This window comes from Miniopterus schreibersii, assembly GCF_964146895.1.
Source record: "Miniopterus schreibersii genome assembly, chromosome: 17".
Lineage (NCBI taxonomy): Eukaryota > Metazoa > Chordata > Mammalia > Chiroptera > Miniopteridae > Miniopterus > Miniopterus schreibersii.
Genome location: NC_138117.1, coordinates 6,251,898 through 6,260,586, shown reverse-complemented (window position 1 = coordinate 6,260,586; position 8,689 = coordinate 6,251,898). Strand labels below are relative to the sequence as shown.

At 44.6% G+C, this 8,689-nt stretch overlaps 1 protein-coding gene across 1 annotated transcript in view; it reads left to right on the top strand.

Annotated features, from left to right (window-relative positions):
• The first annotated feature begins 1,424 nt into the window (after positions 1-1,424).
• The window catches only part of RNF19A (ring finger protein 19A, RBR E3 ubiquitin protein ligase), a 28,948-nt gene continuing 21,683 nt past the window's right edge, over positions 1,425-8,689 (top strand). The window contains exon 1 of the mRNA XM_081116603.1: positions 1,425-1,682. The gene's annotated coding sequence lies outside the window, so the exon portion shown is untranslated. The remainder of the gene's footprint in view (positions 1,683-8,689) is intronic.

Below are 8,689 nucleotides of genomic sequence, written 5' to 3'. Positions count from 1 at the left end.
GAGATGGTTCAATACGACTTGTTCCCTAATAGATTCATGTTGCCTTAGTGAAGAGTAGGAAATCCCTCTACTTTTCAAGAAGACAGGCAGGAAAAGGCATCCTGGAAAGCGTGACAATAGCAGTGTGCCAGACCACTGCCATCCACCCAGCACAGCCTCTTTACTCCAAGCCCAAGGCCCCATCTGTTCTGAATGTCCACATGTTTCCAAGAAGGGTTATATTATAGATGGGTACTGCTCCACAAACCCATTTAAACTTGACTATTCCTGTACTACCTTTAGGCTTAAACTATCCCTTTGATTAAATTGCTGGCAGCCTTCCAAGAGCATTGAAAGGAATATACCTGTAACAGCTTAAAAACTTCCAGGATATGAAAATAAAACATGCCATCACTACTTCCTTCAAGATGCGTGGATAATGATGCTTTAAACCTAAACGGCCTGGCTTGTTTAGTTTTCCAAGTGGTAAACATTTACTGGGTTACCAAAGATACCAAGTACCATCTGAAATACCGCGGCTCCGCGGTTCGTTTCTCATTTAAATGAGACACTGAAACAAGGACCGAAAGGGGGATATATTTAGTTAAGTAACAGATGGCCAGCGGACACTGTGTCCCGCATCTAGCACACTCCATCCCTCAGCGTTCCAGCGAAGGGAAGTAGGCTCGGAAGGCACGGGCCGGGTCTGGGCGGAAGGCTTACGCAGCTCAGAGTTGATACAAAGTAGCGCGCGGGCCAGAAAAGGCAGAAGGGGCGAGAACGGGCTTAAAGAACAGGAGGGCACGGGGCAGACGGAGCTGGACGAAAGCGACTCCGAATGCACCCGTAAGGGCTGAACTATGCGTCCTCGGTACTTACACCACTCTGTGCAATCAGGAGAATAAAAAACAAAAAAACAAAAAAATAAACAAGCGGAAACGCCTCCGAGCCCTCACCTAGGGTGTGAAACTGCGGCCGGCGCGGCTCCCAGCAGCCCCCGCGGGGGCCGAGGTCGGTTAAAACGAGACGGGGCGGGAGCGCCGCCGCCGCCCGGGACCGGCTCGCCGCGGCGTCCCGGCCCCGCGCTCCCGGGGCGGCCCGTCTGGCAGGAAACGCAGAACCGAGGCAGGACTACGTCATGGCGCGAGAGACGCCAGGTTCCCCACGTCCGGCACGTCCCTGCACCGCGGGGGAGGCGCCTGCCCCGCTGGCGGGCTCGGGGCTGCGAGCCGGAGCAGCCGCCGTGTGCCTCGCGGGGCCGCGCTCCGGGACTCCCGCGTCGCAGGCGGGGCGCTCCCGCGGCGTGAACAGGCGCAAGCCCAGGGCTGCGCGCCACCGCCGCCGCGGGCGAGCCCCGTGGGCGTGACGCCATGACGTAGGACGCGCGGGCGGCGCGCCGGGCGGGGCGGGGCGGGGGCGGGAGGAAGGAGTGGGCGGGGCGGGGCGGGGCGGGGGCGCAGGGCGGGGGAGAATGGCAGTTGCGGGGCTGGTTCCAGGGCGCAGCCGTTCAGACAGAACAGCGGAGGAGGAGCTCGGGGAAGCGGCCGCCGGGACCCCTCCTCTGCGTTCCCCCCGCCCCAGCTGAGAGGCGCCTCGGCGGGTCTGAGGGACCCTCCTCCTCCTCCTTCCTCCGGCTTCTGCCGCCGCGAGATGGGCCTGCTCGCCCGCCGCCCTGCGCCAGCCGCCTCTCGGAGCCGTTGAAGGTACGGGAGGGCGCGCGAGGAGGTTACGCCCGGGAGCGGGAGGGCAGGGGCGGCGCCCGTTTCCGACCCCCGGCGCTCGGGGCCGCGGCTGCCTTCGCGCCCCTCCTGGGGACGGAAATGGAGTCGGAAATCCCACGAGAAAGGCGCCCCCTCTCGAGCTCCGCGCGGGGCCGGGGCCGGCCCCGGGGCTTCAGGCCTCGGTCCAGTTCCGCGCGCCCCGCCCGGGCGGCCTGGCGGGCCGGGGCGGAGCGTGGGAGCCGCCCCGAGCCCGGTCCCGGCCGCCCGGTCCCGGCGGTGTTGTGACGGGCCCGGCGGCGGGGGCGGGGGCGGAGTGCATTCCTGACGGGTGAAATCGGCTCTAACGGGACCGGTTTCCGGGCCTGGCTGCAAATTCGGAGCCGGGGCCTGCGCCCCGCAACCCCTGCTGCCGGGGGCCCTCGAGAAAGGGAGGCACGCACCCGGGAAGGCTCACCCGGGCAGCCTGCCACCCCCCTTCCAAAGCAGAAATTCTCCAAACGAAAAATGGTGTCGTCCTGGGTGAAGTGTGTGTTAACAGGGGGTCTCCCAGGAGAGTCTCCCTCCTGCCAAACCTGCAGGGAGCGCCCAGCCTTCACCCCGCAAGTAAAGCCACTGTTTTCAGTTTGCATTTCCCCCCTATCACTGAGTTCCCCTCTGCCATTGTTCTTTCCCCGTCCATTAATGGGAAGAAAAGTTTAGGGTTCAGTAACCCCGCGACAGGGGCAGTAAATAAAGGCGGGCAGAGGGTGGTTAAGGCTCTGTATGGGAGAAAGGAAGGTCTTGCCCTGGCCGGTGCGGCTCAGCTGACTGGGCGTCGTCGGGATTCCCGGTCCGCGCACGTACCTGGTGGCGGGTTCGATCCTCTGTCGCGGAGCTTACGGGAGGCCGCTGGTCGATGTTTCTCTCTCTCCCTCTCCCTCTCCCTCTCTTTTAAAAAAAATCAGGAAGACATTTTTAAAAAGTCTTAATTTTTTCCCCATTGTTCCTTGGAGGTAGAAATATACGAACGATGCTTTATTCTGGTTATTTACTACTCAGAATATTGCAGAATGCTGTGTTGGTTTGACGTTGTCAAGGACAGCGTTTTAAGTGCCACTGCAATTTTCAAACCCAGGTTGGCTGGAAGTGGTAGTTTTAAATGTTAATAAACAGTGGAGAGACATAAAGCAACCCGTTTCTGTGACCAGTTGCCTTGAAATGTTTGTGATCTTTCCATTCCACTTTTTGCAGCTAAGACCATGGCTCTTTTATTTATTTTTATTATTTTAACCCGATTTCTTGTCCCTTCTGGTTTTATGAAGTCTGATGGTATCCCTACATTTCATTTTCAGTTTTGCCACTAAATATCTTAATGCAAATCTTTCTACTTCTGTTTGTAACTCAGGCTATTACCATATTTGTCTGTTTATGCTTCCTTAATACCCAGCTGTCTGAACTGAATTTAAATACTTCCCTCTATTTAGAAAATAGTGCTGATCTGTTAACTCTTATTTTCAAATATTCTTTCCTTGCTACATGGTAAAGGTTTAGAATTAAGTCTTGGGACTTAAACCAAATTGTGCAACAATAAAAACTTTAGTTTAATATTCTCCTTTTATTAAAATATACAGTATAACTGAAATTCAAATTTAATGAGTCTGTGGACACTATTTTAATGTGACCCCAAGGTGTCCTTTTAAGAGAAAAATTACATTTGCAGCTAACAGTGTATTTTTTCAGTATCTCTTACTTCCTAGAGGATTCCAATAAGATTAACTTTTAAAACTGCATCATTATTTTAGGAGTTGTAATACAACCCAATTCCTAGTCTCCAAATAGTAGCTACTTGAAACACTGTTGTTTCATTTGGGGGATGCCTCAATTGAGAGTTAGAGTATATATGTATAAAGAACAGTCAGTGTATTTTACTGTCAGCTAACCAGTGTGTGTTTTTTTTGTTTTTTTTATTTTGGTGGTGATTTGTAGAATTTTGGGTGCCTTTTACTTGACTAAGTGAAACTATATTTTTTCTACCTAACATGAAAGATAGTAAGGTTAGTATCTGTTTTTAAAGATACCTCAGGCCCGGCTGCCGTGGCTCAGTGGTTAATCATCCACCTATGATCCAGGAGATCTTGATTGGATTCCCAGTCAGGCCACATGCCCAGGTTGTGGGCTCGATCCCCATCAGGGGTCCATGCAGGAGGCAGCCAATCAATGACTCATCACTGATGTTTCTCTCTTTCTCCCTCTCCCTTCTCTCTCTGAAATCAATAAAAATATTTAAAAATGAATAAATAAAGATACTTAAGCATCTTAGTGGAAAATAAATGCACTTTACAAATTTGAAATAGTCACATAGTAATATTTTTTGCAGTTGTGACTGTAAGGCACTTGGGGTCACCTCTCTTTTTTTAAATATTTTAAAATATATTTTTCAGGGAGAGAGAGGGAGAGAAACATTGATGTGGAAAGAAACATCAATTAGTTGCCTCCTGCACATGCCCCAACCAGGGATTGAGGATCGAATCCACAGCCTGGGTATGTGCCCTGACTGGGAACCAAACCCACCACCTTTTGTTGTACGGGACAATGCTCCAGCCAGCTGAGCCACACCTGCCAGAGCAACGTTCTTTTATTCATACTGTCCTCAATCCAGTATGTGTTTACACTGGACAGCATAGCTCTATGGGCATTTTGTGTGAAATGTTTTTTCCTTTCTACTGAAATTCTTTTCTTTGTCTTTTGATAGTCTTTTTCTAACTGATTAACATGTCTTTTGAGACCAAATACAGAAGCGCCTATGTTATTTAACTGGAGTTACTTAGTTAAATTGAAAGTTGGGATACCTGAGTTCTCTCTGTTTTACAACTTCCCCAAAATGACTGTGCCTCGCTCTCTCCTCACTCTCTTTCCCCGTATAAAATGAGTAAGAATGTTCTATCATCTATTTCACTGCATTAGTATAAATTATATCTTTGAAACACTCCAATACTCAAGACTTACACGGAGATTTTTTTTGTTACTAGTAACTTATCATAAGTCTCAGAATAAAAACAAGGAATAACTCCCCTTGAGACTACTGCATATGGGGGTCCTGTTACCTCTCACATTGGAATCAGTTACAATGCATAATCAATACAAAGTGCTCTTGTAACGTATTAGAATTCAGGAGAGGTAAATAGGTGTGTTTGAGGACCTTGTATTTTAATTCCTTCTGATCTTCTGATTTTAAATTTCTGATCTATTTAAATATTGCCCGAACTAATCTGTTCTTCAGTTTTTGTTTGTATGAATAACCACCACTTCATACATAGGCATCCTTAAGTTCCTTTGGAAAGAGGGTGTAGGGACTGGTAAGTGTACATAAGTGAGCAAAGTAAAACAAGCCTATCATTTAGAAAAGCCTATCATCACAGGATATGTGATGTATATAGCACACTGACTAATTCTGTCCAAACCCCAAACCAAGGTGGCAGTGGTTGCTCAGTAAGCAGTCATATACATAGTCAAATCAAATTGATAGCTCTTTATAGCCATACCGTTTAATTAAAAAAACAAAACAAAAACACTTTTATTATGGATGAACATCCTTTGGGTTTTTGCATAAATACAATATACTCTAGTGATGTCCTTAGCAAAAATATCTGGAATCAGGCCAGTGTGGCTCAGTTGATTGAGCGCCATCCCATGCACAAGGTCATCAGTTTGATTCCCAGCCTGGGCACATGCCGGGGTTGCAGGCTCAATCTCCAGTAGGGGGCGTGCAGGAGGTAGCCGATGTTTCTGTTTCACTCCAATGTTTCTCCCTCCCTTTCTCTCTAAAGTCAAAACATTAAAAAAAAAAAAACTGGGATCATGTTTTAGGTTGAATGGTGGTCCTCAGAAAGACATTCACATCCTAATCTCTGGAACCTGTGAATGATACCTTATTTGGAAAACAGTCTTTGCAGGTGTAATTAAGTTAAGGATTTGAGATGAAGGGATCATCCTGGATTATCTGAGTGGTTCCAAAATCCAGTGATAAATTTTCCTTATTAGGGAAGAGCAGAGGGAAGTTATATACAGAAGGAGAGAACAAAAAAGAGGAAGAGGCAATGTGACCATGGAAGCAGAGATTGGAGTGATGTGGCCATGAGCCAAGGAATGCTTATAGTCACCAGAAGCTGGAAGAGGCGAAGAACAGATTCTCCCTTTTAGCCCCAAAAGGACTGTGAGAAAATAAATTTATTTTGTCTTAAGCCACCAACTTCGTGGTAATTTGTTAGAGCAGCCACAGGAAACTAACATACACTCAAAAGTATATATTAGTGAATATGAACTCCTGCTGTTAGCTACTCCCTGAGACTTGCTCTTTTCACAGCTCTCTCCATTTCATTAACTAGCAGTTTCAGCCTTCTCGTTAATCAGGACAAAAATCTTCTTGGAAGTGTTAATCAGGACAAAAATCTTCTTGGAAGCAATCAGGAAATTCTTTTAGTCCTACCTTCAAAACATGCAGCACAACATTTTTATCACCTCCACTGATAAAATAAAAATAAAAAGTGGAACTACCTTATGGCCCAGTGATTCCACTTCTGGGAGTATATCCTAAGAGTCCTGAAGCAAGGCAGGAATATGAGGTAGGTCAGGATGTAAAGCGGCCAGGTTGTGTGGGGCTTTATAGGCCACTGTAAGAACTTTGACTTTTATTCTAAAAACTTTGGGGGCTCCCAAACAGACAGATTGTTTAGAATCTGAATAAATGGGTAATTCTGGTGTTAAGAACTGAATGGAAAGAAAGGGGCAAGGGGAGTAGCATGGAGAACAGTTTCAAGGCTACTGAAATAATTTAGATGATGGGCTTATCAGAAGTGATAAAAATGTTAAATATTATTAAAACCACAAAGTACCATTTTTTTTTCTTCATTTTTTTTTTTTTTTTACCTCCCAATCAAGAATAGGTAAATGTGGCAGGTGTGTTTGTGAAGAACTGTCTCTTTGGGGAGGCCTTGTAGTATGTGGGAATAATTTATTCTGAACTATTAGTTTCTGTTTCTGAGAGATTAGACAGTCTTAAGGGTAGAGCTCAAGGTAGTATATTTGAGTCTTAGTAACCATTCACTTTCCAGAAAACTTGCTGGAAACTGATACTTGCCTATGCTAATAATCTGCTGAATTACTCCCTCTTCCCCCATCTGTAAGTAATCCAGTTGAAGTTATTTATCCCATTTTTCTTATTAGAAAGGCCACTCAAGGTCGTTTTGTAGCTATATAAGCATAAGGCTGAAAACATTAGTTACATTTACTTCAGAGAAATTCATGTGCTCTAATGATGTATTCCAAGCTTCCAAGTAGCTGGCTATTCTGATTACATTAGAAGAGCCATTTCAGAGCAAACTATTTGTTTTATTTCTAACCTTAAGTGTAATAATCCTTTCAACAGTTTTATCCAGTAAATGGTCTACATTTGTGCCATACCTTATGCTGGATTCTTTATGTGTATTATTTTATTTAATCCTAATCTTAATCCTATGGACTGTAGGGATTATCATTATTACTAGTATACAGTTGAAGAAACTGTCTTAGTAACTTTACCCAGTGTCACACAGCTAGCTAATAAGGCTGAACTTGAGCCCAAATTTTGTGATTCCAAAGTCCATGCTTTACTCTCTGTATCATTGTAGGGGGACTGTATCTCAGGGACCTTGTCCGATTATAGATATAGATGTAGATGGTAAAACCCTGGAGTACAGGAAACGTTTTGAGATGCAAGAGAAAATAAAAACATATAAAGAAGAAAATCTGTAGAATTTTCCTCACAACTAAGGGAGAATACTGCAAATAATGGGAAAACATAAACTGATGGACATGAATAGTTTGCCTCGGTAAATTTTTTCTAGATTTTGTATTGGGAAATCAACATGACTTTCTCAAGAATGTGTGGACACTGAAGCTGCTTTTTTTTTTACATTTAACCGTGGTATAATGATCATCCAGAAAAGTGTATTAATCATGTTTGTAGGTCAGTTATTGTTCACAAACTGAACATACCGTTGTAACCACTACACATGTCAGAGTTTCCTTTTTGCCTTCCTGCAGAAGGTAACTACAGTCTTGACTTCTAGCATCATAGATTAGTTCTGCTTGTTTCTGAACTTTATTTAAATGGAGTTATATAACATACTTTTGTATGAGATTCGTTCTTGTTTTGTGTGTAGCGGTATTTTGTTCATTTTCATTGCTTCTAGTATACTAGAGTGTGAATGTATTCTCCTGATAGAAATGTGGGTTGTGTTCAACATTTTGGCTTGCTATAATAACTAATGCTGCTGTGAATATTGTTATGCATATCTTGGATGCATGTGTGCATTTATTTCTCTTGTGCTCTCATTTCTAGAAGTATACATGGGTAATAGACTATATGTTTGTTCAAATTTGGTAGATACTATTAAGCAGTTTCCAAAGTAGTTGTGCCATTTTATACTCCCACCAACACTTCACATCTTTACTAATACTTGGAAATGTCACTCTGAATTTTAGCCATCCTAGTGGGCGTAGTAGTCTCTCAGTATGGCTTTAGTGTATATTTCCCTGATGACAAATGATGTTGAGCACTTGTGAAGTGTCTGTGAAGTCCCTTGCCCATTTTTCTGTTGGGTTGTCTTCTTTGTCTTATTGATTTGTGTTTCCGTATTCTTGTCCTTATTAGTTGTACGTAGCAAATGAGTTCTCTCACTACTTTAAAACTGTCTCTTGATTTTATTGTAGTCCAACTTAGCAATCTTTTTTTAATGGTAAATACTTCTGTATGTTCTATTCAAGAAATCTTTATATTGGAATATTCTCTTCTATTGACTCCTAGGAGCTTTATGATTTTACTGATCACATTTAGAACTATGAACCATCTGGAATTGAATTTTATGTATGTGTGAGCTATAGGTTAAGTTCCTTTTCTCTTCTCAGATGGTAACCAGGAAAACAGCACTGGGTTTTGTTTTAGAAAAAGCTTTTCTTAGTGCTCGGCATGT